This window comes from Triticum aestivum, chromosome 2B, assembly GCF_018294505.1.
Source record: "Triticum aestivum cultivar Chinese Spring chromosome 2B, IWGSC CS RefSeq v2.1, whole genome shotgun sequence".
NCBI classification, from domain to species: domain Eukaryota; kingdom Viridiplantae; phylum Streptophyta; class Magnoliopsida; order Poales; family Poaceae; genus Triticum; species Triticum aestivum.
This window is the reverse complement of record NC_057798.1, coordinates 17,770,269-17,777,757: the sequence shown is the minus strand read 5'-3', so window position 1 is coordinate 17,777,757 and position 7,489 is coordinate 17,770,269.

Here is a 7,489-nt window from a genome sequence, read left to right as displayed (position 1 = left end):
ACTCGTCGACGGAGTTGTGTAAGGAACATGTTTTATCTCTATCATGTGAGTAACTAAAGGTGTCAAAGTCGATTGTGTCGCTGGTTCCTGTGGTGGAGGATGTTCTGTCGGTGGTTCCTCGGGTCGATGATGTTGATGCTGCCGGTTGGTTGGTGCCTGCTCGTATGAACCACTTGGTTGACGACAACGACACGAAGAAATTCAATGAGTTTTACGATTTCCTTGACAAATGGGTGGCTCAACAGCCGACATCTGGCAAGACAAGTGACCTTGCAAAGAAGATGCCAAGTAAGGAGAAACCAAAGAAGAAGAAAAACAAGAAGTGTGGCGCCATCCGAAAGGCATCTGTGGTTTCATGATGGAGGGTGCTCAGTTTTCGTTAGTGTGCTTGTTAGGAGTTTCATTGTGTTCTTCAAGTGTTGAGGGTTGCGGTTGTTGTTTGTTTAGAGGGCCGCTTAAGCAGTTTTGGTGTTTCCTACTTTGCGAGTAGTCCGCATTTGGGAGTCTGTATCGGTTTTCGCCCGGTTTTCCCTATATTAACTGGGCAATTCTCTTCTTCTTAGTTAATCGATGAGGCAAATAATTTTGCCTCCGTTTCGAAGAAAACTAAATGTGCTAATTAAGGCTTTTTCTACATGAAAGAAAGCTAGGCATTAGCCTTGCTATCATTTTTATCTACATTAATTTCCAGGTAAACAAGTGTGTGGGCGATCTTTCCATACCAGTTGTAAGTAAACCCTGGCGTCTTCAAATTTCAGGAATAAACTTTTGTCCATTATGGATGTTTCTTGCTCGTGCATGATTAACAGTTCAACTGGGAAGATTAGATAAGTGGATCATACACCCTTAATTTCCAGAGTTGAATCTTCATATTCCCAAGAATGTTCTTGGATTATCCCTATAAGTTGTCTACAAATGAGTATTTTGCATGATATGCAAATCTCACTTGGGTACGTATTTCATCACCAGATTAGGATCTATAAGAAACGGCGATCACATGTACTATGTATAATGCCGCAAGGCCTAATACGCATTATTGAAGATCTATTTAAGGAGGAGAGGAGGCACTGGAAATGGATTTCGAGTCCCAACCATCGAGGCTCGTGAATTCTACAATTGCATAGTAGGCACTCTATCAAAGGCCTCCATAGTTATCGCCATCGCCGTTAGCACATCCATTTAGATCAAGCCCTAGTACTCCATTATTTGGATTGGACTAGTACATAAGCGGACATTAGAAGTGATTGGCGGAGACGACTTCTAACACTAAAAATACTATTCGTGTAACATCCCAAATTTCCAAATTAGGATGTTAATAGAAGCATATCACTTGCATATCATTCTTTCATGTATATTTGGATGTTGAAATGTTCAAAATGGTTTCCAACTGAGAGAAGAGTGAAGATAACATGATTTCTTCAAACCAATGATGGAAAACCTAGGGTATGGCCTGGGAATTCTGGATCTTGATGTGATGAACAAGATCTTACTATGAAAGTGGTATGGATATTGGAGAACTTTGAAGGCATATGGTAAGAAGTAATTTCAAAAAAGTACCTGAGTGAGCAGGTGCTATATGAAGTGACAACTGATCGTGGGAGGATCACATTCCTTCAGGGTCTAGCTCATATCAATGAAATATTCCAAAAACGCATTCAAAGGATTGTTGGTGCTGGGGTAAAAACATTTTTCTAGGATGGTGATTAGCATGGAGGTAGACATGGCTGGACATTTTCTTAGGCTCTACAATATAGCCTTCACTAAGAACAACCCCTTTAGTTCATAATGAAATTTTGGGTGAGGCTTCTTCTCAATGGAATTTGCTGAAATATGGTGTGGGTAACTTTATCTTGCCCAGTGATAAGGATAGGGTGAGGTCGAAGCTAATTAGAATTGTGATTTTTTTTTCTGGCTTCGGGATTTTTTTTCCTTCATTTTTCCTTGGTTTTATCCTTTCTGTTAGTTTTTCGGCATACCTCCTTCTTCTAATCTTGCAAATGAAAGGAAAAAGGGTACATGAATTATGCCATAACGTATAAAAACATGGATATAATTGAGCAATCTATATCATGAAATAGTGAAGCAAAATGCACGTATCAATTATCAGTCATGCAAGTGAAGTCATTTAAATTATGATTACAAGTAGTTAGTGACATTAAGATCTTTTATGCCATGGATTAATTCAAATGCATCACTCATAACCCTGCCATGTTTTCTTTTTCTCACCATTTCCATGAACCCGCATATTTGCAAATGTTTGCTATAAGTTTGCTTGATTTTGCACCTCACTTGAGAAAAATTGCTCATGAATATCACTCTTTCTGGTGGTTATAGACTATGGTGAATAATCAAATCAACGTAGGACCTTCCAAGGAAAAATCCATATGTTCCAAATAGTGTTATTCCTACAAAATTAATGTAAACTTTTACTTTCCTGATGACAACCTTAAAATAGATCGAGTTTTATTCTTAGGGAGCATGGGTTGTTTTATTTTATTCAACTCAAGTTGCACACTTTATAAATTTTAGTAAACCATGCCACATAAACGATTGGCGGAGTGAAACACATCAACTCAAAGAACCTATCATTGACCAAAAAGCAGTACAAGAGCGCTAAAGGGAAAATGTCGCGACAAAGCACACGCCTACTTCTAGTACAAAACTACTCTAGCCAAAGTAGCAACACAAATTAAAACTTGAAGTGTGTCTCAAAAATCGAAAGCTAGAATGAAGTTTATCTCTCTCTCTCTGACTGTAAAAAAGCCTAGAGTAGGAATACTGGGGAGCATGCCTCAGCGACATTCTACCCCATTTTCCAAAACCCAATTTTATTTCGGTGCCAAATTATTGAGGCAAACGTCTGAATGGTCTCTATTACAAAGAATCCTTGAATGGGATAACTAGACATGCCTGATAAGATAGAGTGACTATTAGACTTGAACCGTCTGTGCGCCCTCCATGATGTGCTGGTAATCTTAGCATCAAATCGTGGTTGCGTGACTCATGTGAGTCAACCCTAGACCTATGGTATAGTTACATGTTAATACTACAAATAGATCTTTACCAATTGTCGATTAGATTTCTGTTAGATCTATTATAAATTATATACTAGTTAAATCGCGAACATGTTTTGGGCTAGGATGATGTGGCAAGAGAAGCAATATGAGGAGAAGTAACACTTGGTCAATTGGCATACAGACTTTGGGGGACTAGGGATTCTGACTCTCAGTGTGATGAACAATAGCTTACTATGCAAGTGGTCATGGAAATAGGAGAATTCTGAAGGCTTATGGCAACAGATGATATAAAAGAAATACTTGAGTGTTTGAGGTCACGACTGGTATAGGAGGATTACATTTCTTGCAGGGCATGGCTCATTTTAGTGAAATACTCCAAAAACACGTATTCAAAGGATTTTTTTTTAGAAAAGCAGGAGGACCTCCGGGCTTTGCATCCGGACAATGCATGCAGCCATTTTATTAATTATTCAGACAAGACCTTACAAAGTCATACAACAGTAAGACTAAAACCACCGTCAAGGCGACATATGTCGCTACTCCTATCCAGTTGATGTAGAGATGCTGATAGTCTGGGCCTAATACCAAACAAACCTCACAGCCAAACCTAACATGTAAGACCCGAGGTCCCAACCAGGACGCCTGTCGGGTATGGGGCACCCACCAGTACGGGGCACTCCTCAACCAGGATGCCTGCCGGGTATGAGGCCGCCCCAGCCACCTGCCACCAAGCCATCTTCAGTGCTGTACTGCTGCATCTACCTTGCCCGGTCTAGCTGCCATCGACACCACTACGACGCCAGACAACGTGACCATCATGCGCTCGTCCATCCTCACATGCCCACCGGCGAGACCCCGCTGCTCCATGCCGTTGAGACCCGCCATCGTCGACGCGAGAGAAGGCACACCACACCACCTCACGCCTCTTCCATCTGGCGCCGCTCCACAAACGATGCCCCCAATAGGGAACACGACACCGCTGCGTCGCCATCGTCCGATCCGGTGATCTTAGGATTTCTCCAGGAGCGGCACGGGCAGGTTGACAATAGTTGCTTGACGATGCCTTCATCAAGGTAACGACGTCGACGCCACCGTCGCCCGCCATGACCGAAGTCGGCTCGGATTTCACCAACGACTATGTCTCCCCAACTCGCCGCCGGTGCTAATAGTGGGATCCAAGATCCATCACTACCAGCCTGGCCAACCGCCTTCGGTGGAGAAGGCAGCCACCACCACCATGCCCGGCGTCCTCTGTTGGAAATATGCCCTAGAGGCAATAATAAAATGGTTATTATTATATTTCCTTGTTCATGATAATTGTCTATTGTTCATGCTACAATTGTATTAATTGGTAACCGTAATACATGTGTGAATACATAGACCACAACATGTCCCTAGTGAGCCTCTAGTTGACTAGCTCGTTGATCAATAGATGGTTATGGTCTCCTGACCATGGACATTGGATGTCATTGATAACGGGATCACATCATTAGGAGAATGATGTGATGGACAAGACCCAATCCTAAGCATAGCACAAGATCGTGTAGTTCGTTTGCTAAAGCTTTTCTAATGTCAAGTATCATTTCCTTAGACCATGAGATTGTGCAACTCCCGGATACCGTAGGAATGCTTTGGGTGTACCAAACGTCACAACGTAACTGGGTGGCTATAAAGGTGCACTACAGGTATCTCCGAAAGTGTCTGTTGGGTTGGCACGAATCGAGACTGGGATTTGTCACTCCTTATGATGGAGAGGTATCTCTGGGCCCACTCGGTAATGCATCATCATAATGATCTCAATGTGACTAAGTAGTTAGTCACGGGATCATGCATTACGGAACGAGTAAAGTGACTTGCCGGTAACGAGATTGAACGAGGTATTGAGATACCGACGATCGAATCTCGGGCAAGTAACATATCGATTGACAAAGGGAATTGCATACGGGATTGATTGAATCCTCGACATCGTGGATCATTCGATGAGATCATCGTGGAACATGTGGGAGCCAACATGGGTATCCAGATCGCGCTGTTGGTTATTGGCCGGAGAACGTCTCGGTCATGTCTGCATGGTTCCCGAACCCGTAGGGTCTACACACTTAAGGTTCGGTGACGCTAGAGTTGTTATGGGAAATAGTATGTGGTTAACGAAGGTAGTTCAGAGTCCCGGATGTGATCCCGGATGTCACGAGGAGTTCCGGAATGGTCCGGCGGTGAAGATCGATATATTGGACGAAGGGTATTGGAGTCCGGAAGTGTTCCGGGGGTACCAGGCTATGGCCAGCATGACCGAAAGGTGTTTCGGGATCCCCGGCAAGTGTTGGAGGGCTTCATGGGCCAAAGGGGAAGGGGAAAACCAGCCCACTAAGGGGTGGTGCGCCCCCCACACCTTTTCCCACATTATTTGGGGAGGTGGGGCGCCTCCACCTGGCTTGGGAGGCAATCCTCCACCTGCTTGGCTTGGGCGCCAAGTCTCCCTAGGATTTTCCCTAGGGAGATCCAATCTGCTTGGCCGCCGCCCCCAAGGGTAAACCCTAGGGCGCCTCCCCCTCTCTCCTTTCCCCTATATATAGTAGAGGGGTGGGAGGGCAGCCGCACCTCTTCCCTGGCGCAGCCCTCTCCCTCCTCCAACACCTCCTTCTCCTCCGTAGTGCTTGGCGAAGCCCTGCTAGAGAACCACGAGCTCCACCACCACCATGTCGTCCTGCTGTCGGAGTTCTCCCTCAACTTCTCCTCTCCCCTTGCTGGATCAAGAAGGAGGAGATGTCCCCGGGCTGTACGTGTGTTGAACGCGGAGGCGCCGTCCGTTCGGCGCTAGATCGGATCTTCCGCGATTCGAATCGCCGCGAGTATGACTCCATCAACCGTATTCTTGTAACGCATCCGCTTAGCGATCTTCAAGGGTATGAAGATGCTCATCCTCTCCCTCTCTTGTTGCTAGAATCTCCATAGATTGATCTTGGTGATGCGTAGAAGATTTTGAATTTCTGCTACGTTCTCCAAGATCCTCGTGCCGCGAAGATTACCCAGGGGGGATCTCCTCTTGCCGTTGTCGAGACGAGGTGCAGCCGCAGTGGATCTCGATCTAAACCCCTCGGGCCCAGATCAGATCTCATTGCAGCCAAAATCTCATCCGCCAAACTACCGCCGGAGATCTCCTGGCCGCCGCCAACCCGCTGCGCACTGCCGTTGGAGGAGGGAGATGGACGCCGCTGCCCCAACGTGTTACCGCCGGCCGCGGACTGCGCCGTTGCCGCCGCCTCACCACAGGGGCTTCGCCCCGCGTCGTCCTCAGCGACGACAGTGGTAGTGGGAGGCGATGGAGGGGGAGGGCTGAGGGCGGTGTGGACAGGGACTCCCCGGGTATTCAAAGGATTGTTAGTGATAGGGCAAAAACACTTTTTTGGGATGGTGTTTGGTGTTGAGGTAGACCCGGTTTAATAGTTCCTTAGGCTCTACAATATAGCCTTCTCTAAGAACATCACATTGCAAGAAGCCCAGAAAGATGGCCTGGATTCCTCTAGTTTCAGAGGGAATTAATCTACAGGGGAGGCTTTTTCTCAGTGGAATAAGTTGAAAGATGTTACGGATAATTTTATCTTGCCTGGGGAAAAGGTAGTAACTAAATAAAAAAGGTGATTTCAAAGTTAAAGACTTGTTTTGCACCTCAAAGTCGGGTTACTTGTGAATACAAGATCGTTTTGAAATTAAAGATATGACTGAAGATTAAGATCTTTCTTTGGGTGATGTTGAAGAGTAAAATTCTGATAAATATAACTTGGTCCATAGAGGATGGGCTGGTAATGAGTAGTGCCGCTTCTATTGCAAGAAAGATACAATGGATCACCTCTTTGTTTGGTTATAATATGACCAGACTAACTTAGCAGATTGTTGCTTATGCTCTCGGCTTAGATAGATGTCCCAAAGACACGTCTGCTCTATTTGGTGATCGGATACAATATTTTCCTAGATCCCAGCAAATACTCGTGCTCTGTGGAGGACCAACATTTTGTTGAACTATCTAGAAAACTAGAAACAGAGCTTGCTTTGATAAAAAAAATCCCTGCTGATCTTGTAGAGGAAATATATAATATATGTCATAACATTAGCTACAAGGGTATGTTGCGGATAATCCAAGAATAAAGAAGCATTGATGCTAGTGTGGAGATGTTGAAACAGTCGGTGCAAGATGCTTCTGCAAGAACTAAGGGCTGGATGGCGAGGAGAAGAATTGCAGGATGATTTGCTAGATCATGATGCTTGTCTGATAATATTATGTACCCAATTTGGGTGAAACAATCTGATGCCCCACCTTCATGTGGTGCTTATGTTGCTGGGGCATTTCCTAATACTTTCCAGCTTCTGTATTATGGGCTAGGATAGATGAACTAGCCTTTTAGCTTGGCTGATGCTGGTGATGTGCTGGAGATGGCAGCTTTTACTTTGTCTACTTTCCTGTTTCAGTTTGTAAA